We start from the raw sequence: 9,852 nt of genomic DNA on the forward strand, positions 1-9,852 counted from the left end.
CAATTTTTTATTGATTTTTTTAAACTCCACCACTTTGTAAAAAAATATTTTCTAGTTAGAATTTTTTCTGTCCATACCAATTACTTTAAGATACATTACACTGTTAGAAAAGGCTAGTCTCAATTAATTAAGAGTATCCGGCAATGTATATTGATGTTAACAATTTTAAAATAACATGCCAAAGTCAACATACGTTCCTGTAGCTTAAGTTGAGATACAATTTATTGAAAAATAAACTTAGAAACTCGCACAGCAACTGTAAAAGTATTTGACAAGCTTTTAGAACCAGGTGCTTCTCTATGTCCATTGTAATGTTCATTGCAATTTATTTTACCGACATCTTATAAAACTCTTGGAAGTAATATACGAAATATTTGTGTTTTATTATTATTGTATGTTACTTCAAAATAAAATAATATTGCTTCTAAATCAAATTTAAAGTAATCTTTCCTTTTGAATTAACTTCGGCGACTCCGTCCGCGCCGGATTAAAAAAAATATAATTAGTAGCCTACGTGTTCATCCAGACCATGCTCATACGTATGCACAAATTACATCGAGATCCATCCAACCGTTCTGGAGATACCTTCAAACAAACATCCATCCATCTAAACATTCGCATTTATAATATAGTAAGATTAGTTTTATAAAGAAAACATTTAAGCTTTTCAATCGAAAACCTAATAAAGTGAATCCAGTTAAGACATAAACACATTTACAAAGAGAAGTTTTATTGCTTCAAGCAAACTCTGCAACAACTGTCGTGTGCCTGGACACCCTTTGATTAGCATTTCTGTTTAGTCGCCACGTGAAGTACAAAGCGATACAGACGATGTTAATCCCCCGTCATTGTTATTTGGTCAGTATCACTATGAGTTTCCACTGTGTGCAAAAACGCATTTTAACACACTCTTTCCGTCCGAAAAGTCATAGACAAAAAAAATTATTTCAATCGAAAATGTTATGACAACAGTTTTAGTAAGTGTAAGCTATTCAAAGTCAAAGTGTAAATTGATTTTACCACACATATCTCCCCTTCAATTGATATAACGACGATGTAATATTTATTCTCATCATAAATATTTATTTAGGAAAGTAATTAATACTCTCAAAGTTATGTAAACTAGCAATAATTAAAAACTAATGTTGATTTAAACCTTTCGACATTTAATTAATATATAATACATATTAATTAAGCGGGGCGCGTCAATATTTCTGATGAAAATTAACGTATTCTCATTGTTATAGTCTGGAATTTAAAACATTTCGTAATGAAAAGCATCGATTAAAATACACATATTTGTAATATTTTTCTGAAATTAAAAATATTTGTATATCATCAACAAAACCTTTTCAGATACTCTACAATAATACTAGCTGTCTGCTGTCCGTCCGCGCAGGATTAAAAAATAAGTAGTAGCCGATTCTCAGACATTATATATGAAATTTCATAAAAATCGGTCAACCCGTTTCGAAGGAGTATGGTAACTAACATTGTGACACGAGAATTTTATATATATGATTAGGTGTCGTTAATCGAAGACAGCTAACTGAGAGAAAAGTTTGGGAGTAGATATTCAAAGTAAACGAAACAAATAGTCATATACTAATAAGATGATAACAAGGATTTCAAAGTCCCTTACTTTCCCTATATCATCGTGAACTAAACTTTTCCTTGCTTTCTATCTCAAAACTGGTTCTATCTGAGTTGTCATGTTTGATAGCCCTAGTCGTGTCAGTAACTATACCCTACTGTTTTGGAGAGAGTAATCTTTACGCTCACAATATCATGATAATGTAAACATTAAAATGAACAATTTAACGAAGCAATTCACAACGATTTTCGCGGGCTTAGATGAAACTTATACGGACATTAGTCGTCGAAACTTTACTAAATCCTTTAAGTCTTCCGATTGGCTTACAAAAGGACGATCGCAGCGAACCTATAAATCCGGATTAGAGCATTTCTTTGTACTCGTGCTGAATGAAGTTTATATCTGTTCATAATTTATTGTACATAAACGTCAGCGCCTGATATTAAACTTTGTATGATTTACTTTAAAAATTCTCTATTAAGTATGGTAAAGGAGTGAACTATACTCTTTCACTTACGTTTTTAAAAATGATTATTTCACTTATTATAATACATTTCTAAAGCTAAGACTAAAACCAAATATGATAGAATTATCTTAAGGTGACGTAATGACCTGTTCTTAATTTCTCAGTATGTAATATACATTTATGTATGATGTTTACTATTTTATAGTATAATGCAAGTTTTTTGTACACTAAAAGAAAATCATGCTGACAAAATATCGATGTTTGTTTTAATTTATGAAATCCCGAACATTCGTTGCGGCTTTACATTTCAACAAGATTCCGAGCCATCTGTCACGCGTTTGACATTTTTGTGTCATATCTGACAGTAACGCTGTGAAATTTCGTTCCCTTCACACCCTTGATGGAAATTATTAAGGGTACTGTTTATCAATTTTTAATTTAAATAGTATAATTTAAAATGAGCATTATTAGCCGAGTTTAATAATTAACAGCATATTTTTAATAACCATTTTTGAGTAAAAACTTACTTCTTACTTATGTTATTAATGCGAATGTTTCCATGCTGATGTTTGTTAGAAGGTATCTCCACAACGGCTGCAAGAATCTCGCTAAAATTTAGTACAGATGTAGAACATAGTCTGAAAGATCACATAGACTAAGAACTTAGTTTCTTTTTAAAATATATCTACCATTATCAGAGTGTTTAAAACGAAAAAATATTTGTTGATGACCAAAGTCGTAATAATTTGATTATAGTTAATATAAAACGTAGCTTTTAGAGTTGATTACAAGTTGCTCTGGGAAATTCAATTTACCGTATAAAATTGCCTCCACACCCAGCTGCGGCGACTAAGGTGTGTTCGCAAAAGAATGGCGAATACAAATTATGTCGAAGGGAAACTAGAACGCATATAATAATTTCTGACCGAGATATAATTTTTTTTATGCTGAATATATTGTCATCACAATTTACGACATTAGATATAATGTAATTACTATCATTTGGTTTTGTTAATTACGAGTACATCTAATAATATAATATTACATTTATTTCACAAATAGAATTAGATTTATTTATCATGTGAACAAACTCTATTTTGGTCTAGGTACATTTCATATGAGTTTGATTATAAAAATGCTACACCATTTCAGTACACTACACAATACTAAACACAAGTTGAGTATACTAAAATTGTTCGATAAAAAAGCAGCCTAACGAAAATGACCAGATGCATGCGAAACCGCGGGCTACATCTAGTATATTAATTACCTTAAGCACCCACAACTCGTAAATAATATTACTATTAATTTCCGAACGTAGCACAATAATATACACGTTAGGGAGAAGAGAACATTAGAAGTAATAAATCTAAACATACCAATGTTTCCTTACTATGAAAAACCCTTCGTAAATAACATACATAAGAGCGCCCTTGTCATACTACTTATATATTAAATAAGGTTATAAATAACTGTTATACAATAAGGCGTCTGTATTGTGCGAAACGAAATATATGTGCGCAACGGAACTAATATGACATACACCACGCATGGGCTTAGCTCTATTGTTTGCTTGATGACGAATGACATTCATAGAAAACGGTTATAACAATGTGAATAAAAAGCAATCTACCTTTGCCACTCCTTTGTACTAACACTCAGCATACAAAATGTTATAATTACAGAGGCCTTTCTGCGGCCTTACCACGTCCAGGCAAAGATGCAGATAATATACAGTACATAATTAATTTAAATAAAAATTCACGGTTGTCAGCGATTTCATCAAGGCAGATTAAAGAAAAACTCCCGCACATTTGATCCACCTTCCAGTAAAAGTGCCGTCAAAATTTGTTGAACCGTTTCAGCAATTAACCCATACAAACGCGTATTTGCAGTTCCCAACAGTTTTTTTTAAAATAGGTTCAGTAGTTTCGGAGTCTATTACAGAATAAAAAAAAAGAATCAAGGATTTTCTCTGCATAATAGTTTAGATTAAGTATAAAATAATAATTTCTGAATAGAATGTGTAATATAAAGAGAATTCTTTTTTTTAAGACTAAAGTAAATTATTGTAAGAAACCTAGCAAATGTCACACCTCCTTCTTTAAATCCAGTTTGTTCGATCAGATATATTTTCTGTAACCACATAACCTTTGGTATGGATATTATGTTTTATTTTTAAAGTGATTTTTATTATTTTACTCCTGATATATTATTATTTTTTTATAGCGCACTTCTTAAAAACATCAAGTTTTAGTAAGTTTAATCTAGTAGCGGAAATTTTGTTTTCATGAAATCCTACTATTCATCTTTCTTGTATTTATTGTCTGTCTCTAGAGAACGGCTCCAAAATCTTCTAATACCCATATTCGTCTTTTCCAGCGTGAAAAACTATAAACCGATTTCAAAACCGTTCTGCGACAGCCCCGCTTTACAAATGAATTCATTTATCGTCTCGGCTACAAAACGTGGCTTAACTTGTTACGTTAGAATTTTAGCTCTATGTCTTTTAGTTTAAGGTAGTTTTTAGGATAGCAAAACTTGTGATTTAGGGTACACTGAAAGGCTCAACCAAACCGAATGGGATTAAAATAACTAGAAATTCAATTAGGACTCAAGGGCGCTAAAATTTAAATTAGGGGTTGATTACGTAAACTTTAATAGTAACTTTCATAGTTTTTTTTTCAACATTTTCGCTAAAGATGTCCCGGCTTTGCTTATTTATTGAGTTCTAAACATTAACTAAGAAAAGTTTCCCTCGAATATAATGATAGTCTTAAAAATGCTCAACAATTATTTTCCTTAGAAATCTATTAGTGTTTTTGTACTTTGTTTATGACAAAGTGAGAAACGAAGTTTGAAATAAAACATAAATTGTTACATTCAAATGATCTCTGAACGATTCAAAACACACGTTTGCTACATTCGATATTCAATTGCTTAATGGACAGATTGCGTTGTATGAATGTTAAAAGTTACTTCGTTAAAGTATCTACGCGTTGTAATTGCCAGTCGTAACCGAATGAAAACTTTCACCAAAACACACACCTACCAAAGTTTTAACAATGCAGAACTTTGTTATTTGCTTCTCCATGTTTTGAATCATAATGAGGTTCGCAAAGCTTATCCGGTACAAACTAAATCTCTATCGATTTGCTTTCTATAAATAGGGGATAAGACACCTTCCACACTAGTGAGACTAGTTGTGACAACTAACTGTGGGTTTCTGAGGCCAAAACATCTGTATAAAATACTAGCTGTCGCCCCTGACTCAATCCGCACAGAATTTTGAAAAACTTAATTAGTAGCCTATGTGTTTAAATTTCATAAAGATCCCTTGAGCCGTTCTGGAGATACCTTTGAACAAACATCCATCCAGTCATCCCTATTATTATCCTTGACAAAACAGAGACAATTATATGTTTTTTACGGGGATTTTGGTCTTAAAAACACACTCTTAGTGGGATAGAGGTTTAACCTTAATTTGTCTATCGATATCCTATTCGTAGTTACTAAGCCAGGCTTCTTGCTGCTTTGCTTCATTTCATTTTAAAATATAAATAAGAACTACAGCTGCAAGACCCAGATGTGTGGACGATGAGGCATTTCAATTCCTCACCATCCTGACACAATCTGTCTTATTTATGGATTCATGAATACATATGTATGTGCTCATATAAATACTTCTAGATAACAGCTATTCCTTATGTTGTATTCAGCTGTGCGGGTGGACCCATTAGGAAAATTTTCGAGACAGTGTTCGTTATGTTATCGAACGCAGTAGTAACTCATAAAACTTCGGATAAATGTCAAGGACATTACAAATACTTTATCGCAAGGTATCATGTTAGGCCTCCTTGTCAGTCATCGTATATCATCACCATTTTAAGTAAGTAAGTAAGTGCAATGTGTTTTAATGCATTTTCAAATAATGTAAGAACATTATACGTAGCGTCACTTATTACAATTTAGTAGCCCTTAGTAGCTCGGTTCCTGCATTTTCAATTAACGTAAGCGCTTAATAAATTCTTAAAGATAATTGAGGTTTAAGAGATAGTTAACTACAAGACGGATATTAATTTAAAACATCCCCGCGAGGGATTACCGTCTTAGCTTCACTGTTTAAAATTCATAATACAAATGACTTAAGTTTATACACTAATTAGTAATAAGCATTTTTACATACGCAATATTAACATTTTTTTGTCAGGATTGTGTTATGGTATAAAATCATATCCAGTTTGATAAAATCGCGTTATTGAGAAAAGGGTTTGACATACAGACGGATGGAGAACAAAGTGATCCTATAAGGGTTCCCGTCTTTTCCTTTCGAGGTACGGAACCCTAAAATTAAAAAATATACGTTAAAACTACGTTTAAAAGCGATTTATAGAAAATAAAGGTAATTAAAAATTAGTAGAAAAAATAATTTTATCAAGGACGGACTTTTAATAAAATAAGAGAGCAAACAACTTTCAACAAAACCGTCTGTTCGTAAAACTGACGCTTTTTGTTTATCACGTTTCAAATCTCATAACAAGGACTCAGAACGAACTTTATACGACAGCTGCAAACCATTTGATGGATCGGATTTTTTTATCTTTTTAGAAAATATCCAGAACGAACTTGGGAATCTGGTTTAGAATCCATTTTATCATGTAACTTGAAGGATTTATAGATGGACGTTCGATTACATCGATATCATCTGAAGAAATACCCGGTCCTCATAGACTATGAAAGAAAAAATCTTGCTTCCACCAGAAAAAAGAAAAAAAACGAAGTTATAACAGAAGAATTTTTCCATACAAATATTAATTTAGTTGTTTCCTCGCATAACTTTAATGGAGTTCTTAAGTTGGTTTTGAAAAAAAAAATACCAAGCTACTTTCGTCTCTATTAAGGATTTTAATATCAGCGTTATGATGACCACAAAATACATAAACTTTGGTAAGCTATCAAATGTTAATTAAGTAAAATGTATTTATAATTGGCCACGTGTTTATTGCTTGTTAGTAAAAGCTTTATGACGAATAAATGTCGAGCAGACTTTACGTGAACAATACATAATTGCATTTCGCCCAGCTTTCTTTTATTACTGCCAGCGGTGTACTGTCCGATGTTAATTCCCTAAGCCATTTTGCTTGTGCCTGTTGTTTGTAATTGGATGCTATAATCCCGAGACAGCGTCACGTCGTCTATGTAAAATATCATTGTATTGACTCATTGAAAATTACTAAATTCATGGCTGTCATATAGCGATAGATACTGCGTAATGAAACGACAAAACCTCACCGAGCTTGGGCTTTTAAATAGTTTAGAGTTTTCTAAAATTCTACTTCTTTTAATTAACAAGGACATAATAACAAGTATTTTTTCATTATTTTTAAACCCTTTGAAAATAAACGGACAAGTTCGAGATAGAAATCGGGAAGAAAGAATTAACATATTTTTTATCAAAATGAAAAGATAACATTATTTTTTGGTTAACTATAAAAATGGAAAAAGAACCGACATTTTTTTAAGTTTTTTCAACTGAATATAAGCTTTTGCAGACTAACGTAATCTCGAATTATTTCACCCATTGATTACGAATTACATATAAGCCGAGTGAACAGAATCAATTTAAAATCTAATTTATATTCAAAGTATTTTAGGTAACTTAAGTCGATGTGTGAACGTTTTCTATAATAATTTGTATGGATAAATCTGCTTACATTGGAATACAAAAACACGTTCAAACAATTTTCTTCCTACTATCTTCTTTTCCTATCTCTATATGTACTTTATTTTATTTTTTGGGTATCATGGAGGAAAAATTCAAAAGGTACTCTGCTTTTTGAAGTAAAAACAGGATAAGGCGGTTCTTAATTTACTAATACCGCCTGGGTGGTTATTCTATATTGCGACAGGTTAGAGTCCCAGGATTTTAGGATAGGAGCGCACCGAGACTGTTGGCATTGGATATATTTTTTTCTGATTAACGATGTGATTTTTAATCAGAAATGGAATACGTTTTGGTACATTGTTAGTAGTAATACCTCTTACAATTTAGTTGTTTTCTCTATTGTGGTTATAGTACAAGAGACGCGGCAATTTCACGGTATTTATCAACTCTTATCGAACTACAAGGCACATGAAATATTGTATCCAATTTGCTTTAGCCTTCAGATTTTATATACAATTATAGAGAAGACTTTATTGCTAATGACTTAAAGGTCACAATTGTCATGCAAATTAGGCGACACAATATAAGGACCGCAGCCTCTGTGAATGTTTAATGCGAATTGATTTTCATTGTGCCATACTGTGACACTGCGACTAAATTAAATTAAGCTTGTCTTTATGCTGAATTTATAAAGCAATTTGATCTATTGTATTCACAATTCAGGATAATAAGGAGAAACCAGTTTCACCTTTGTCATAATTATTATTCACGTTATATAGTTATTACTACGAATTTTAATAAGACCTACAATAACTCCAAGAAGTCAACTCACTGGACAAGTAGCGCTCGCGACACACCTTGGGACGCTACAACGGAGTAAGTGAGAAATTATAACTAAGATATTTGTATGTTTACGAAAGTAATATTAAAAAGTTATTTATATATTAGTGTTAGAAGATTTAATCATCAGCTTTGATAAGTGAAAAATTCTTGTTTACCTTGAGGGAAATGCGGATACGATACGTCTTAATATGAAAAAATAAAAAAGAGCGTATTTTTGTATGTATTATATTTTTTTAACATTTTAATTAAACAAGTAATAAATCTTTAAACTTATCTTGAAACTCATCCAAATTGCTTTTAGTCAAATTCTTTAAGATCTTGACAGAGTAATTTATTTGGGTAGCAATAAAACTGTTACGGTTTACACGTACAATTTATAGGTTAAGTTAACATTAAGGTAAAAGTAGATAGAAATTTAAGATTATTTTCTAAAAAAAATGGCCCGGCCTTGACATCACACCTACATCGACCTGCGGTGTTCTTATCCCTTGTAAAATCTACTAACAATGTTATTGGACTGAAAGCTTGAAAAATCACTTGTTGCCGATTGTAATCGCGAATACATCGTAAATTAGACTTCGAAAAGTGTTTTTTTTCTTATTCTTAAATATTTTTGTAACTAATACGTTAGTCTATGAATAAAGAAGAACTTACCGTGGGTTTCTGAATCCAAAATCTCCGTTTAAAACGTCAAAGATAACAGATGACGATATGTTTTGTACAGAGATTTGGATCTTACAAACCTACGGTTAGTGAGTCACGCAAAGGATGACCACAAACCTAAATCTCAGTCTGCCTTTTCGTCACAACTATGGACGTGTTATGAAATTGAAAATAGGATTAATTTGAATAGAAGCTTTCACATATCACGAGATACATATTCTTTTCAATAGAATTCCAGCGTCGGCTTTCCGTGAAGTGGAAATGGAGCCGTCATTCATTTGGAAGCCGCTACAAAAGCTAAGCTGTAAGCGAATACTTGTAAATCATAGTAGCCACAGATAAAAAAATGTAACAGTTACAAAAAAAAAAACAGTTATAATATAATATAATACAATATTTAAAGTATCAAAATATCAGATACATTTTTATTGATGTTTGTATTTTATACTAAATCAATGTTGTTATTAAGTAAGTAATTGAGTTACGTATCAAATTATAGATGGATTGATTAAAAGTCAATGACGCAAAATGTACAGTCATCGTGAAAATAACTTTACCATTGATAAATAAAAAAGTATTTTAAATACACAACATAAAAGTTAAGGAGATTGTTAGTTGTAA

The sequence above is a fragment of the Papilio xuthus genome, unplaced genomic scaffold, assembly GCF_000836235.2.
Source record: "Papilio xuthus unplaced genomic scaffold, Pxut_1.1 DF826933.1, whole genome shotgun sequence".
In the NCBI taxonomy this organism is placed as follows: domain Eukaryota; kingdom Metazoa; phylum Arthropoda; class Insecta; order Lepidoptera; family Papilionidae; genus Papilio; species Papilio xuthus.